The sequence below is a fragment of the Cyrtonyx montezumae genome, unplaced genomic scaffold (genome assembly GCF_038088225.1).
Source record: "Cyrtonyx montezumae isolate F1298 unplaced genomic scaffold, pur_monq_1.0 scaffold_5, whole genome shotgun sequence".
NCBI classification, from domain to species: Eukaryota; Metazoa; Chordata; class Aves; order Galliformes; family Odontophoridae; genus Cyrtonyx; species Cyrtonyx montezumae.
Genome location: NW_027072056.1, coordinates 11,862,222 through 11,879,943, shown reverse-complemented (window position 1 = coordinate 11,879,943; position 17,722 = coordinate 11,862,222). Strand labels below are relative to the sequence as shown.

At 39.2% G+C, this 17,722-nt stretch overlaps 1 protein-coding gene across 9 annotated transcripts in view; it reads left to right on the top strand.

Moving 5' to 3' along the window:
• Window positions 1-17,722, top strand: part of DLG1 (discs large MAGUK scaffold protein 1) — a 129,963-nt gene that overhangs the window by 29,397 nt on the left and 82,844 nt on the right. The gene's annotated exons all lie outside the window — the stretch shown is intronic.

Genomic DNA, 17,722 nt, shown 5'->3' with positions numbered 1-17,722 from the left:
GCAGTTGACACTCCCGAGGAGTACTTTGCCTGTGTGTTGTGTATGCAAGCAGAGTAGTTCAGGAGCTTTCCTCTCTTTTTGTAGCAACTCTGAAGTCCCCAGAATATTATAATATTGAACTTAGTCAATTTTTGTTCTGTAACAGACAACTTATATTTGTTAGTTATCTTGAGAAATTCCCAATAGTGCATGGTATACCTGTGGTATGTTCCTGTCTCTCTTCTACAGATTTCTTACCAGAAAGAAATTTTTAATTCTTCAGTTTATTTTTTATTAAAACAAACAAACAAAAAGCTACCAAGGTGTTTACACACATCAACACACCCCGTTTTTCACTGCTTTCTGTAGTTAGGATTGATAACAATTTAACTGTTTCAAGAAGCTGTAAGTAGGACTGTCTTATTACATAAAGCCTTTTTTTAACTGTCTGCTTTCATCTTCCTTCAGTGCAGATAAACAGCCTGTGAGCACTTCAGCTGCTGCTCTGTTCTTTGTTGAAGTGGGACTGTACGTTAGAACAATTCCAGATGAGGAGTGGCAAACGCATTTACTATTAATGAGTCACTAAATCTTCAGTCTTCTGTAGAAAATTTCCTGGAAATAATCGTGATCTCTTGTCTGATAGGCATCTACTTCCCTATTTCTTCCTTCCTACTGGAACATTCATGGTATCACGTGGACACAGCTGATGTTCTGAAAGTAACTGAAATTCAGGGGAATGCAGAAAAGTATCAGAGCTAGAAGCAGCGTGGTCTTTATAAATCTTCTCCTGATTATAATTTAAATTGGTTGTGAAATACTCTTTAGAGACCATCTGGGCAATTTAGAAGATTGAAAAGTGCTGTTTTATGCAGTGCTCTGTAATTGCCACTCTGAGCTGTGGGGGTAAAAAGTGACTTGTCAAACAGGAAGTTAGGAACAATGTGACTTAAACCAAAATAAATTGAAGCTGCAAATCCTAAGATTCCTGTTGCTAAATGTAATTAGTTCAAGGAAAACCTTTTATAATAATAATGTAGATAATACTAACTCATTATGATGGAGTTGGTGATTTCGAAGGTCATGTTAAGTTGTTTATTAGGAGTTGATGTTGAGAAACTCAGCAGAAGGATCTGTCTCACTTTGCATAATTTTGAAGGGTTGGATGGGGGTAGTAGGCCCCAACATAGATGTTGTTATTCACCTAAAATCACATAAGTGCTCTTAATGTAGCTTCTTCCCATGTACCTCTCCTGTCAAAAGGATCATTAAAGTATGTATCTGATGTTAGATGGAAAGTTAAATTAAAAATAACATTATTTCAACTTGCTAGGAGGTCGTTGACAATCTTAAGCTTTGATTTTTCCTCTCATTAAAATGCATCTTCATATATTTATTCAGATAATGAAATAAATATGAAGGTTGTTTTTTTTTTTTATAAAAGGTTCGGTTTTTTACATCACTGGTGCACTATTTATGAGCAGTAAATTGAAGGGATTTTTGTCAGGAAACTGTATAATCATATAATTTATAATAAAGACAGAATCCATTTTTTTTCTCTAGTTTTGCTTCAATTCTGATGCTTGTCTAGCATAGGCTGTGGAAGTGTATTGCTGTGAAATGGAGACTGAAAAAAGAATCAGTTTTACTTCCTTATCTTTAATTGCTACTGGCAGCAAGAAGCCCTCGTGAGTGGAGAAATGCTGCCCTCTACTGTTCTTATATTTTTTCTTCAAGGGGACAAGCATAAAAATGTGACTATCTGTGTTTTAGGGAGCTTGGCATGGCTTTCTCTGCCCCCTAAGATTTGAAATACGAGGAGATACTTCTGAAAGGTGGGGAAGAGTGCAGAACTATGGTGTTAGATTGCAGGATACAGGTTTGCTGATCCTGAAACTCTCAAATCTTGGTTGGTACTCTGCATTATTTTATTTCCCACCAGGAGGAGTGGTCACGGCTCCCAGCCTGTTGATATTCAAGAAACATTTGAACAGTACTGTTAATATATGCTTTAACTCTTAGGCCACCCTTTCTGGAGTTGAGATCTGGACTGATGATCCTTGTTGAGCCCTTGCCAACACAGGATGTTTTGTGATTCTGCTTTTGAATCAAAAGCAAAGTGAATGTGCACAAGCTGAGAGGGTCTCTGTTTTTTTCCTACTCTTTGGTCTTTCCTGTTTAGTTCAGTTTTACCTTGTATTAACTTGGGACAACGTGAGAAAAATTGGAGAAATGACCTTTTATCTGTTTTTGGTTTTATAACAGATATAACAGCTTTATAATTCCAAGAAATTTAATTTTTTTCCTAAGCGTTACTATTCTCTCAGCACTGCTTTTCTGATCTAGTAGCTTTCCTCCACTTGCTTATTTAAGAACTTCGGTCTTTCTAGTTGAAGTATGATATTTTAAGTGTCCTAAAGGAAAGGGAGAAAGACCTACATTTGCAATGATCACATTGACTCAGGTATCTGGATACTAACTTTGCAGTGAATTCAAAGATAAGGTAGGGCACTAGTTCCTGTAGGAACATATTACATCTTGCTGAAACATTTCAAGAATGAAAACTCAGTTTTGAAGAACTGTGCAATGAGTTTACCAATAGCTGCTGAAGTTTTACAAGGGCTGATAATGGGTTCTTGTTGAAATTCTGTGGATTAGAAACATGGTTATGTAGGGCTGATTCAGTCTAGAATCAATATTTTGAAGCTTTCATGGTAAACTGTTGATACAAGTCAAACCACTAGTTTCCGAAATGATGACACAATACACCCCAAGCAAAATGTCATGACACCCCTCTAGATGAAGTGACTAACAGAAGGAATTGCAGGACCTTGGCACAGGGAGATCTCAGTGACTTGTGGATCTGGGTTAGTGGAGCTGTGCCGAGTTCTGCAGCAAGTGCAGGGTAAAGCTGTGTAGTGGTACTGGGAAGGAGCTGGTTGAGTAGCAGCTGCACTGGGGGGGATCTGATAGTTATGGGGGACAGAGAAGCTGAGAAAAGAGATGGTACAAACTGTAAATAGTTTAGGGTAGAGTTAAAATTGGCAGATAATTGAGCATCAGTAGAATACTGTTGGTGCCCAGTAAACTATTCTATAGTTGAGTTATGGTCTGTTCTCACAGTTTTTAGGCAGTGGAACTAAAGAACTGTTTTGTTTGCCTTCTCGCTCTTTGCAGGGGAAGAAAATAAAAGAAAAACAACCTCTAGTCATTGTTAGTATTGTGCAAGCACCTCATCTGTGCTGGATATAAGTGGCTCTTAGAACCTACTCTGATGGTGCTACATCAAAATAGTAGGGCAGAAACGTGGTGGATTGCTGTCTTCTGAATGTTGAGTTGGGGAAGCATGAACAGCCATTGAAATGAATTTGGAGTAGCATGAGGCTTCACTGAACAAAAACTATATACAGTTGTATTTCTTCTCCCCGATTTTTCACTTTTTTTTATTAACCCATATGCCCTCATTTTTTCCAGTGGAGGAACAGATGCTTGATTGATAGTTTGAGTGATTCATCAGCAGTTCTGCTTTTCTTAGCTGCATCACACAGACCACATAAAAGACACTCCACAATTGAAAACTGCTGCTCCAAAAGGAATTCTTTCAAAAGGATGGATTAAATGAGTCAGATTCTGAGCAGTCCCTTCAATAGCTGAGGGACCTTCAGCGCATTACCCATTCTACAATAACCCCTGAGAAAACATTCTCTCATTCCACACCTTGTCCTACACCCAGCAAAACAAGTGTTTTAGCTGAGCAGTGTTTGCAATATCGAGGCCTTCTCTGTTGTATCATTCTGCTGCTCCTATAAATAGACAGGGAGTAGGCAAGAGGTTGTAGGGGCCTAGATGACCAAAGAGAATCAAGGAGATGTTCCATACCTTTCAATGTCTTGCTCAGTGATAAAACTGGCGAGGAGTTCTTCCATTGTAGCTGTTGTCTGGGGAATGGTTGGCATCATTCCCACTGCCTTGCTGCTGGGAGCAGGTGAGTGACTGCCTTTGCATCACTCATTTGTATTTTTTTCCCATATGTTTATTACACTTCCTTCATCTCAACCTTTGTCTATTATTTTTCTTGCCTATGTGATTCTCTCCTCATCCTTCTAAGTAGGAAGTGAGCAGGCAGTTGGGTGGGGGCTGACCTGCCAGCCACCACAGGCAGTTTCTGAACAGGTTTTGATATGTTTGAAGGTAGTGTAGTACTTCTTGACTTCAGGGATTTCCTATGTAAGTTGTATTCCAATCAGAATACAGTGTCTTCAGAAGAGAGTCACTTTTTTTTTCTCACTAAGGTGTTACTGATATAATGAAATTCCTTTTCAGCAGTGTCTTTAACTGAGGAGATCAGGTAGGTTTCCAGCTGATGGGAAGAAATAATATTTCTGTCTCCTGTATTTACCTTCTTATTAATGGATTAAACTTGAAATTTGCAAAAAGATCAATTTTCAGTCCTACATTGTTACAAAGATGTTCGCTCTGGTTTTGTGGTTTCCAGGTAGGATGGAATAAAATTGAGTTATGGATCTCATAGCTGTCATACCAGTCAGTTCTGTAACCTCTAATTTTCAAGAACTTCTTGAATGGAGTCCAAGAATGTGAAGGAGTGCTCCAGGAGGTTTAAATTACTTTGAAAATATCAGGAGGAAATGGAAAAGGTTCTGCTCTGGGCCTTCTAAATTCTGAAGCGTGAGCTACTGGAGGTCTCATTGCTGCCTTATAAAGCATGATTTCCTGTTGCTTTTGTCAAGGTGTTTTTTTTTTATTATTATTAATAGGGGGAGAGAGAAATTTTATTTCCGAGCCCTTCAATCCATCAGTGTAGCTCATGTCTTGCAACCTGGTTATTTTTGCATATAGAGAACATAACATTGCAGCCAATTAAGGGTCCTTTCTCTGATAAAACATTAGATTTTTCTCTTTTTTTTTTTTTTTTTGACTGAAGAGAACTCCAAGGACAAGTTTATGATACAATGTTCATACAGATGGTCAATGTGTTGGGAAGGAAAGCATTCTTGGGCATATTATGGGTTCACTTATCAAAGCTTATGAAGGACCTCATCGAAATGGTGTCCCAGATCTGTCTTCTGCTTAACAACTTCAGACTTGGAATACACTGGGAGAAAATCACGAACACCCACCGAAAAAGCATCTATCTGTAGGACCTATTCTGGGATTAGGTGCCACTTAAGCAAGTGTAAAAAAAAATTGGTGCTATTAATTAAAATTCCTTCTTTCCAAAATAACGTTTCACCTTCCCTCTGAAGTTAATGGGGCTGCGTTACTCAAGATTTTGAAAACTGCAGGGACAGCTCTATTTACAACAGTCTAATGCTCCCAGGAATTATTTTTCCATTGTTAATGTATTTGTTTCATCAAATCAACAAAAAGGATTCTTTTTTGTGTGTGTATATTCAGTGATGATTATTTTGAGCGAATGTGGGTTATGTTGAATGGACGCTGCAAATTTTGTGCATGTGGGTGAAGCTCCTTAGGGAGGGTAAATGCTCATCAGTGTTCTAAACTGAAGGTGCAATAGTGGCTGCAGTTTAACTCCTACAGGTGCATTTGCCTGCCAAGCTAAAAAGTTGCTTTTGAGATTAAAAAAACAGACAAGAAAACCACAGCTGAAGTTAGCTTTTACAAGGGGAATCTTTGGCCATGGTGCTTTAAGTAAATAGATCTGTTTACCTAAACGTACTGTGCAGGTGATTTTTCTGGTAATAATGAGCATGCAGAAACGAGCAGGGCGTTTCTTGACTGATTCCTCAGAATTAGTGTGAATAATCATCTTGCATTCTGGGAGTAACAGCAGCAAAGCCAAAGAGCGTCATGGGTGCAGTGAGCACCAGACATTGGTGCTTATGAAACTAGCGTTCGAATTTCATTTAACCTTATAGAAATTGCTTACAGAATTACTGCACCCTGGGTAAAGGATTGTGTTACAGCCATTGCTTTAGAGCTCTCTGCTAGTATGAGGTAATCTTAAACCAGTATCATAGCTTCCTTATGTGACTAATTTTGGAGTTCTTTGCCTTCTTTCAAAATCTGTATGTACTGAGGTTGAGGAAAGGATATTAAAATGTTTGCTAGATGTAATTAATTTGAATGCTAAGAAGACTTGTATACCTGCAGGATACATGGCATGATCCAATAAAAAATACAAGTTCAAGGTATGCTTTAAAGGAATTGGAACCTATACCAGAATCCGGTATGGGATCCAGAAACTGGACTGACAGGTGCCCAGTGATCCTTAGGAGACCTATTCTAATTACAGCACTATGAAGGTTAGTGTAGTCTTTTTCCCTTTGAGTTGTCATTCTGACGTGATGTGTTTGCCAAATGAGACCTGCACTTCCTCATGCGATTTTAAAAACTCTGGGTTTTATGAGGTTGTTGATTCCTTACCTGTATTGCATGAGAATATGGGTGCAAAGCATGGATTGATGAAACAGGTACAAGTAGGTGCAGTCAGTCAAGAATCGTGGGTAAAAGCTCAACACAAATAATAAGTTTGATGAGACTGTAGTGCTTTTTTGATACCATATAACTCTTGTTTCTCTCTATTTCAAGAAATCTTGGAAATAACATCTTTCTTATTTTATGATAACAACAAAATTACTTTTTCTTACTTATTAAAGATTTTAGTGATGTTGGTATTTTTATTGGACATGTGGGAGGCATGAGTGAAGATGTTACTGCCAAGTAAACATTCAAAAGAAACTTGAAAAAAAGGCAATTCATTTTTGTGTAGTCTTGTAAGCATGAAAAGTCATTTTAGTTGTATCGCTTCAGAGTAAACATCAGTTCTTAAAAGCTGTGAATTTGTTTCTTTAGAAATTTTTAAATAAATGCAATTTTTACAGTTCTGTGTTATCAGGTGGAATCCTCCTGTACAAGAAGAGACTTTACATTTTTGTTCTCCTGTGTTCAGTGATTTGTTCTCATCCTTACAAATGAAAGCATTAGAAAGAAGTCATAACGCTTTATTTTGCAATCTTACATTTTAAAAATTGTTTTGGATCATCAGCATGGAAACCAAAGGGTCAGACTGAAGGAGCTCAGGATTGCTCTTAAGAACACAAAATGGTTCTCTGAATTGGGAAAGGGGTATTGTTAAATAAGGAGTTAAGGCCATGTTCTTCTCAACGACAGCTTCATGTGTTAATCAATTTTTTTTGTCTTTTGAAATGTTATCTTTCAATTGGAGTCAGACCAGTTGTTACATGGAGAAATGAAGAGTTCAAAAGAAGATTTGAAATACTCTGTGTAGGGATGTTTGTATGATTTTGTTCAGATCTCTGGAAGCTTTATGTTCACAGCTCCTTTGCCTTGGAGTGCAAATAATTGCTTTAAGTAAGTGAAACCATTGTAGTTAAGTTTTGGGACTTAGACAACAAACTATATTTAAACTTCACAAATTTAACTATTGTAGTTTAAGTTTTTGTGACAAGATGTGATATTCCCAAAAGCTGCATTTTATGTGAAAATCGAGGCAGTTTTGTCGTGTAACCAATTTGTTTGCCTAGAGCTGAAAAGACATGGCTGAAAGATTCAGATGTTATATGTGGCCTTCATCAACAATGTAGATGTAATTGCCTGAAGTTACTTAAGCTTTTTCTTTTTTCATATCTTACTGTCCAAAACCTTTGTAGATGTGTAGAATATATTTTCCTCTTATTGATTCTCCTATGCCCATGGCATATTAGAGCTTATTTTTTTCTGCATTGCAAAAAGCTATTTGTGCAACACTCCAGTTGCTTTTCCTCTTTGTCATGAAATTGCCATGCATTTGGCTATGTATTTCAGTAGGAGTAATACTGTTGCAGTATGATTTAATGTACGGAAATAAAGTAGACTGTTGATCTGTAGTGTGCAGAGAAGGTTCTGTTGTAGTATAGCAACATTCTGTGGAGTGGGCAGTACTTTACTGTTTTCTTTCCCCTTGTGCATCTTTTTCCTTTCTCTTGTGTGATGTTTATGCTTATCTTTGTGTGTGCTTTGCCCTAGTTCTTCACACAAGAGATTGTGTGCCGTGGCCCCAAACACCTGAAGGGAAATTGAGGGCTTTTCTAGATTCTTGACTGATTCTATTATACTCAAGACTGCCCTTGGATTTAAAAGTAAATACAAGAGAAGTGTAACCCAACAGATACCCAGGGATACTCAGGGAAGATGTATCTGAGTGTGCATGTTATGTATCACTTAGGATTTTTTTTCTTTGGTCTGCTTCTGTTACTGCCCATGAATGCAGATGACCTACTGTAGGAAGTGATGTATAAGATTTTTTTGGTGGGCAAGTGTAGGTCACAGCACATGATGGAAAGAAAGCTATGCTTTTTAGTATAGCTTCTTCTGCCAAGGAAGAGGTACTCATGCAAATGAAATTCATTTTGGGTTTATTGTGGGTGGAGTTGCATGTTTTTCTCTGGATGTTTTGCCTTAGTTTTTGTTTCATCAGTCTGCACATTTGTTAAGATGACTGTCTACAGTATAATTCATGAAGCTCCTTGTATCTGAGCTGTAGTGTGGATGTCAGTTTTTCACTACATTACACTTACTACCTCAAGGGGTGCTTATCAGGTAGAGCAAGTGAAGTAGCAGGCTACTAGAGACTTAAACTTAGGTTAACAGTCATAACCTAAAAGGAGGAAAGCAGAATTCTCTGGGAGTATTCAGTGTTGGTTTTTTTGTTTGTTTGTTTTTAATATCATTCAGTACAATTTAAAATTGATTTTTTTTTTTTTTTGAGAAGGTTTGTTAGCTTCTGGGAGAGAAATCACAGAACGTACTCTTGGTCAAACTCTATAACATGAGGTTAAAATACAGAAATACATTAAAATTGTGCATGGACTCTAATGCTTCTGGGGGGAGAGAAGGAAAAGAAGATTTGAGTCTTCATAGGACGTGACAAAAAATAACACCAGAGCCATACACACACACGCAAGTGTGTATATGTTTATATTTATAAATATCTTAGAAAACAAATAACAAAAATCTTCATGATTGTATTTACTTCAGTTCTAAGGAAAAAATGTTTTTTCTCATAAATTTCTTTAATTTTCACTTGTACCATTGCTTGAAATGAAATACTTTACTGAGGGTGGTTTGTAACCAAATTGATGGGCACTCCAAATTATTCCTGACTTCCTAAAGACAGTGGAGTGGGGGGAGGGGAACTGAAGCCTCTTATTCCTGATTCAAAGGGATGTGGCCGACCTTTTTTCAGTGGTTGGTGGGGACAGGACAAGGGGTAATGGCCGTAAACTTGAGCATGGGAAGTTCTGCACCAGTATTCAAAGGAGCTTCTTCAGAGTAAGGGTGATGGGACAGGCTGCCCAGGGAGGTTGTGAGTCTCCATCTCTGGAGTCATACAAGACCTGCCTGCATGCCAACCTGTGCAGCCTACTGTAGGGAGCTGCTTTGCAAGGGGGTTGGACTCGATGATCTTTCGAGGTCCCTTCCAACCCCTATTGTTTTGTGATTCTGTGATTTCATGGTGTTGATGTTGGTGAATATTTGTGTCTTTCTGTTGCTGTTTTATTGCTTTTGTAGACCACTAGGAGTTTTACTCAGCAGTTAACATTTCTTAACGTTTCATTACTCTTGAATTTTTAATACTAGAAAATGAGTTTTAAATATCCCATAGCCATTCATTCTGTGGTCTGCTGAGAGCTCCCTGACAAAGCTGTGCAAACTGCAGATCAGCAAATACCCTGCTGCTAAGCTTACAACTTCCCCGCTTTTACAATTACACACATCTGACTTTTAAAATGTGTTTTCACATGCTCATTGGTGCAGTGCGAAAGCACCTTGCGGGAAGCGCTGGGCTGATCTGTGGCCGGCCGTGCGGCGAGTCCCTTACTGCAACATCTTGCCCCTCCCCTAAGCAACCAGCGCGCACTGAGCTGAGCATCGTGGCTCTGCTGGAGTTGCTTCTATTTTCATGGAGGAGGAGATCGCAGACCTTGCACTGCAGCAGGTGGAGCAGCCGCGGTGGATCTAACCCCGGGGTCTGCTGCGAGGATCCGAGTGTTACTTGGGGCTGCCGTACAGCTGTCGCTCCAGGCTGACGCTAATGTAATTACATGTAAAGCTGACTCGAACATTTTTAAAAATGGACACGGGATTTTTTTTTTGTTCGCTTTTTTTAAGATCTGGTTTCTAACATGGAGCGATTTTTTTTTCCTGAAGGATTCAAGCTATTTTATATAGAGGCTTATTTTTGAACACTATGGACCTAGAATAAATGTCAAAGACAGGCAGCAAGCAGCGCTTACAGAGGCATTTTTCTGGAATCTCAGTTGTGGATCGATTGAAGTGCACAGGGTCTGAAAAAATGTCTCCTAGCATAAAAAACTTGGATTGTTTTTCTCCGATGCTATGCCACTGTAAAGTAGCATGTACCAACAACACTATATCTTTAATGTTTGGATGTAAGGTGGGTCTATAATAGGACTTTCCTGGAAATGTAAGCTGGATTTAATAGGCTGTGAATGATTGCCAGGATGTGTACTGTGACTGTACCTTCTTTCCGTTTAAATAGTACGTATTTTGTTCTGTGTGGTACCTGCCTTTTGGAGCTCTTGGTGATTGTGACTGAAGTAATGAATTATTGTGACTACTCCTTAAAGATCCCTTTGAACGGTGTTTTGAATTTACTGAATGCCGCATGTAAAATGTCGTCATTCCCCATTAATCAGCATTAATCATCGTGTAATCAGTTTATTGCACTTGGCTTTCATTTTCTTCAGCTGTGGAGAATTAAATACACTGGAGACTTGCACCGAGATGCGGGGCTGGAAATGCCTCCTGACATCATACTGATAGAAGCAATTGTTAGTGGCAGGTTTGGGTTTAACGGTGCCTGTGGGGATTTAGTCATTTTAGGACTCCATCAACTGTTCGGGTTTTAGAGTAATAAAATGTATAATTTCTTAATTCTCAGAGTAGGAAGCAATACAGTCAGTGTTGTTCAAACTGCTTTTTCCAGTGAAATTAATGCATAAATTGAGGGATACGTGAGAACCTAGCTACTGGAAAGCCCCTTTCATTTTAACGTGTGTGAAGTTGCTTTTCAGACTGAGATTCAGCAGTCTTTGTCTCCAAAAGTTATTTTGCATGTTCAGTGTTTCCAAGTCAGTGTTCATTGTTCTTAACAACAACAACAAAAAAAAAAACCAACAAAAAACTGGAACTGTTTTTTATAAATTAGGAACAGATGTGCCTATACATATGTACATACATGTAAGTAATATCTATTGATGCTGAAGAAATGCCTCGGTTTGGGAAGGAAGAGTCTGATTTTTATTTTCTTATGGCTCTTCTGATTGTGTGAATGATTTTTGTGGAGTTCTGAGCTGAATGCCTTGTTCCCAGTAGTCAGGAATGTGCCTTGTTTTGTATCTGCTTGTCTTTCCTGTGCCCAGAGCATTTTTCAGTTGTAAATGTGTGTGTATTTATGGATACAGGTTGGAAGCTATTTGCTATAAAATGAAGCTTTCTTTCATTCTCTGTGGAACTGCGCATCTCTTTCTTATTTATAACAGTAAACTTGTGAAGAAAGCCATAGGATGGAAATACAATTTAATTTTGCCGGTCGAGCTGTGGATAAGAGATGCCGTTCCCTTTAAGAGCAAACTAAAAATACCCAGCGAATATCCAGAATCCACTTTAGGCGTTTTGTGCCGGATTTGAGTGACAGCGCGTTCCGTGCTGCACTCGCACGTCAGCGGCTGTGTGCGTGGGCCTGGCAGCCCTGTACCCTGTGGGGCAGCTGTGGGGCCCTGGCCTGGCCCCATGGACACAGGTCAGCCTGAAGGGTTAGGTTAGGAGCCCGAAGGGTTAGAGGCTAGACCCTCTGCCAAGGGGTATATGGGAGCGTGCCCTGCAGGCTAATAGCTTCTCAAATGTGATTGTTTGAGCAGCATTGTACTTGAAAATATTGGTCTGTTAGGCTGTTGTGTGTGTGCTTTCATTATAGCCAAGTAAACTGACTGTTCAGCTTGCAGAAGAAAAGGCTCTGGGGGATCTCATCAATGTCTATAAATACCTGAAGTGGTGGTGTGAAGAGGGCAGGGCCAGGCTTTGCTCAGTGGTGCCCAGTGCCAGGACGAGAGGCCGTAGGCACAAACTGGCACACAGGAGGTTCCCCAAGAACATCCAGCAGCACTTCAGTGCTGTGCGGGTGGCTGAGCGCTGGCACGGGGTCCAGAGAGGTGTGGGGTCTTCTCCTTGGAGATCTTCCAAAGCCACCTGGGCACCTTGCTGTGGGCAGCCCTGCTGGGGTGAGGGCTGGGCAGAGGAATGCAGATACGCTGTCCACCTCAGCCCTCCTGTGCTTCTGTGAACACATATCATGGTTAATGCAGAGCAAGTGCTTTATGCTTGGCAAATCCCAAGTGAACTGAAGATTAAGTTTGAGTAACTGTGAGCTGCTGGTAGTGCAGAGGGATTTTGCACTAGGCACTTCTAATTTTTTTGTTTTTTGGGAAGGAATGTTGCAAGGCTGTACTGCAGTGAGATGTGTTGTGGTATCAGAAAGGTCCCTTTGGTTAAGAAAAACCAAAGAGACAGTACTTGTGAAATAGTAATACAATATCACCTCTTCAGTACTTTACATAAAGAATTTAGGGTATTTTTTGGCTGTGTAGGAAAAGACCACTGGCAATCTAACTGCTCCTTGTTTGGTCTCCTTTCCTTGGCATTCTGGAACAGGTGAATTTCTTCACTACATATGCATCTTCAACTGTCATCATTTCTGAATATCCATGGCATGAAGAAATGCATGAATGTTGCATTTATCACTGTATTTTTGCATGTGGTGGAACATTGTGACCTAATTAGCATGTTACATCGGTTTTGTTGAAGTTGCAACGTCAAACTGAAGAGGAAAATGAATTCCAGATTTGAAAGTCAGCTCCCTGTGTCTGTGCTGTTGAAATGCCTTGCTTTTTTTTCTCTTAGCTCTAGTTATTAAAAGAAAATTCAGTGGTTCTATTTTGAGAGAGTAGGGGTTTGTTGTTCAAAGTCCTGAATGTGTGCTTAAAAAATATTGTTCTACCATTTCAAATCATTTATTTTATTGTATATTGAGACCTCAAATATAGATAATTCTCAGTGTCCTATGCTGCGATCAGTGAAAAAGTTTTGAAAATACATAGTACCCTGCATCTGTTACATTACTGAAGTTTATTTTGCTATATCTGTAGGCTTTCAGTTTCTCACTGTGCATTGCTGTTTGCTTGCAATGAGACTTTAGTTGTGTTTCCCAGCTGTCAAACTTGAAGAAGTTTTCAAGGTGACTTCCATTCTACAATAGCTGAGGGTGCTTCTTGTTTTGTATCCTTTCCTTTTTCTCTGTGAGGAAGCCCTCTGGTTTCCCTGACTGTTTGCTTCTGGGTTAGCACCTCCACTAGGCTACAGTTACTCACACAAAATTTGCCAGCATCTTAATAGCTTTGTTTTATCAAGACTGTGGCAATCTGGCTGTGGTATTGCATTTGATGTTGCAGTTATTGGAACTTATTGGTACCAATCTTCTGATTGGTACCTTCGGGTCAGAGTTGTGAATGCTGTTTTTTGAGGGGGAGATATGGAGATAACTGTAGTTATTTATATTTTCCTACTCTTCTGACTTGCTGCATCGTAGCCCTTGTTTGCAGTAGAGGAGATGCTGAATGTAAAAAGGAGTTCTTTCCAACCACTTTGCTTGCTGGCATGGCCTTTTGATGGGTCCCTTCAGGTCAAGCTTCATTTCTGAAGTGGAACAGTAGCTGAATAAGGACAAGTATATACATTTGGGTCATTGTGAGCAAACGGTCTAAACCCACTTTGCTTTTTTAAGCTGTCTGGTCATGCTGAAGCAGAGATAGACGTTCACAGGATCAGCTATATATATGGCATATTGAAACAATTGTATCTCCTTTTATTCAAATCCTCACCTATTCTTAAGCATTCTTTTTCAAAATATTGATTGGACTTGTAAGGTGAAAATTAAAACCAGCCTTGACACAGCTATGTAAATCAGGCTGCATGTTTTCCTGGTTTTTTTTATTTGTTGTATACAGTGCAGTGACTTGGGAATCCTGTTGTATGGATGAGGAGCATTAAAATCTGTGGGAGGAGTACAAGAAAGAAGACTGGCAGTATTTTATTTATTTTTTTAGTCACTTTTTCACCCATTCTAACATTAAAGCTGTCTTAGCCCTGAATTTTTGTGTGCCTGTGTATGTTCAGAAGCTGAATTACTGAGCTTTCAAATTTGTTTTCATGTAAAACATCAGATGTGTACTTCTGATATGAACTGGGCTTTGATACGCATGCCCTCCTGAAGAGAAGTGCAGTTGCTGCTGTCTTACATTTTGTCCTCAAATTATCCAGTAGTTAAGGGTGTTCTTGCGAGATTAATTTTCAGTTCATGAACGTGGCATTCTGTATGGCTTGAATCTGTAGATTAACAGAATTGGATGCTGTTGTGGATGTGGGTCACCAGTTTAAGGCATGGGATTGTTTGGGAGTTCTTAATTTTCTTTTGGTTCCCTCTCAGTAAGACCTTTCATTAGGGGAACTTCTTAGAAATATAAAACCACAACTTCATTATCCCTGGAGTAGATTATGTATGAATTTGTTTGAAATACCTTCCTTCTAAAATACAGTATTTCCTGAAGCTTTTCTGTGCTTATTCTTTGAACAGATGAACTGTATTCTGAAAGCCAGTGCTACAAGATGTCCACAAAATCCTTGTTTATCCTGTGTGTTTTGCAGATACTGTGTTCATTTTTATTTTTAACTCTGCTAGGCTTGTGAATTTAGGCAGGGAGGCTGCAGGGCTGAGCACTTAGCACGATGAATGATTTCACTCTGGTGAATATGGGGCAACGTCTGGTCTCATATAAACTAGCACAGGTTTATTAACATCAGCGGATACTTCAGCAGTTTACACCAGTGAAGGATTTAGTCAATGAGTTTTGAACTGTTGATTACACACTTTATTGCATTTATTTATATTGAACAAATCTTGTTAACCACGTAACATCAAAAGAGAAATGTTTGGACTTCATCCTAGCAAATATATAAACCTACAACTGAATTCTTTGGTGGAAGTGTCTATCAGAAATGTGTATTAAATGTTCAGTGCTTGCAGTTTTTTTGCACTTTTAATTATGATGATAAACTGAAGTAGTCCATACAGTATCTTAAAAAAAAAAAAAAAAAAAGAAAAGAAAAAAGTAATGATAAAGAAAATAGTTTAAAGGCCTGGCTTTAAACTATGTAGTAGGAAGCTTTCTACATGCGCTCTCTGCAAATTCAGAGATGCTTTGCCACACCTGGCCTGATTTCTTCCTTTGATCCATCTTCCTTGCCTGTTCCTTGTCTGGTTCTCCTAAGATGGGGTCTCCTGGTACCTGGGTTGGGCTCAGGATTGCTTTTAGTTGTAAGCAGAGAAGTGGTCTTTGCCTAGCTGCTGTGAGATGGATTGGGTCCTCTTTCCTCCTTCCCTTTCTCCCCGTGGTGCCATCTTTTTGTTTTTCATCTTGTGAGCCACTTCAGGGAATTAAAACACTAGCAGATGAATATTGCTGGAATAGGAAACCAGTACTGCTGGCTCAGCCTGCCAGACTTGCTCCCCATGAAGCCAGGTGTGTGCTGGAAGCAAGGGACAGCAAGATGTGGTTGCAGAGTGGCACCAGGAGATGTCCAGAGGGCCATGCCTCTTTACATGGCCAATGCTTGTTGGATGACAAGGCTGTACAGTGAGAATGCTCCTTTGGGCTCATGAGGGGTTTAAATTGCATGGGACTTAAATTCAGGTCTGACAGCCAAATTAACTTGACTGGAGGAGATGACCGATTTCTTGTTCCAGTGATGGCAGCTCCTGGAAAGGGAAAGAATGGGCGTTAGGGATGGCACTGTCTGAGCAGGCTGGGTCCCTTGAGTGATCTGTGTCTATCAGGGAGGGCTGGCAGTTCCAGAGGTGACGTACAGAAGCAAAGTAGTACAAAATACTTCCACTTCTCTGGAGTTCTAGCTGTTATGTTTGCTTCACTGGAAGTTGAAGCACTTTGATCTAAAGTATTTCCTGTGAAGGACAGCAGTAATCTTGAATATCACATAAAAATCCAATTAGTCACATTTATATGTCACATTTATGATACTTTCTGGGAAGTTTATTGCTTTCATCATTGCATGGGAGAATCTTTTACCACAACACTTTTTTTTTTTTTTAAAGTAAATTGTAATGCACGCTGGTTTGTTAAAGCTTCATATGTAATCTATTGTTATGAGTGGATGTGTTCCTTAATGAAATCTAGAGCCTGTTTGCACTCAACATCTAAATACCTGCTTCAGATAAATGTGTCTAGTTTCAGGAAAAAAGCCAGGCCATTCTGTGCTTTGACAAAAGGATTTTAATTCTTTTGTAAAGTTGGTTTTGGTTGACTTGCCATTAGTTTATCAATTTTAATTTTAAACTTGACTGATGCCCTCATAGCTTTCCAGAGACTTTTGTTGATCTGAACTGTGAACTTGATCCACTTTCAGGTCCTATCTTCCCATATTTCACAGTGTAAGCATGTGAGCTAGAACAAGGGGTGCTAGTTCCAGTTCCACAAGACGTTGCAAGTTCCAGTCACCCTAGAAATGATCTTGAGATCCCTTCCAACCCCTATGATTCTAGAAATGAGTGGTTTAAGCTTTAAGGGGTCAGTAACTGATGGAACTTCTCAAGCAGATTCTTTGTAGTTTGTCCTGTAGAACTCACAACTTTGTAATATTGCTTCACGCTCATGTGAAGGGCATTAAAATTTATGGACTGCCCAGTGTGCCTTGAACTTAGTTGAGACAGAAAAGTTGAATCTGAGTTTTTTTTGTTTTTTTTTTTTTAAGCACATTTATAATGTGAGTGTGTGTTTGGAGCTGCTGCTGGAGCAGTTAACCTACAGCCCAAAGAACAGGTGAATATTATGTCCCTGTGTGTCCCTGACTTCACTCATAGCTTTTAACATGGGTCAGCTACAGCACTGTCTGGCTAGAATGAGTCCCTGGTGGCTAAATAAATAGGGTCTGGTTTTTAAAATTGAATGAAAAATTAATAACATTGACTGAGTAATGGCTTGTTCATGAGGAGGCTTCTGTGTTGCAGAAGCTTAATCTGTCTCATAGTAAAACCACATATTATAGCTTCAGACAAAGTCAGGGGCAGTGAATTGCTGTGTTGATAACTGGTATAAAAGCTGAGACTTCAGCTGACAAAAAAGGCTTTTAGCAGGTGCCCTAAATAGGAAATGTGGAAAAAGATTTTGAGGCTGATGGAAAGGCAGGGCACAGGTTTTGTGTTAAAGGCGTAAGCAAAAACAGTTAAGAGAAGCCCTTTGGAAGAGTGTTTGGAAGTATTGCTACTGTATGCACAGGCAAAAAAAAAAAACCACCACCAAGAAATAAGGTAGCTTCATAGCATTTTTGATGAAACTAATATGCAGAAACCTTTTTAGATGGATTTAGAATCATAAAATCATAGAATGGCCTGTGTTGAAAGGACCTCAAAGATCTAGTTTCAACCTCCCCACCACCCTCTGAGTGATAAACTTCCTCCTGACTTCTAACCTAAATCTCCCTGTCTTGGTTGGAAACTATTCTCCCTTGTCCTATCACTATCAACCCATGTGAACAGATGAAAATAAAAGAAATCTAGATGAAAATAATCATTTAAATACTTCTGTGTATGTCAGTCCTGAGTTTTCTGGAT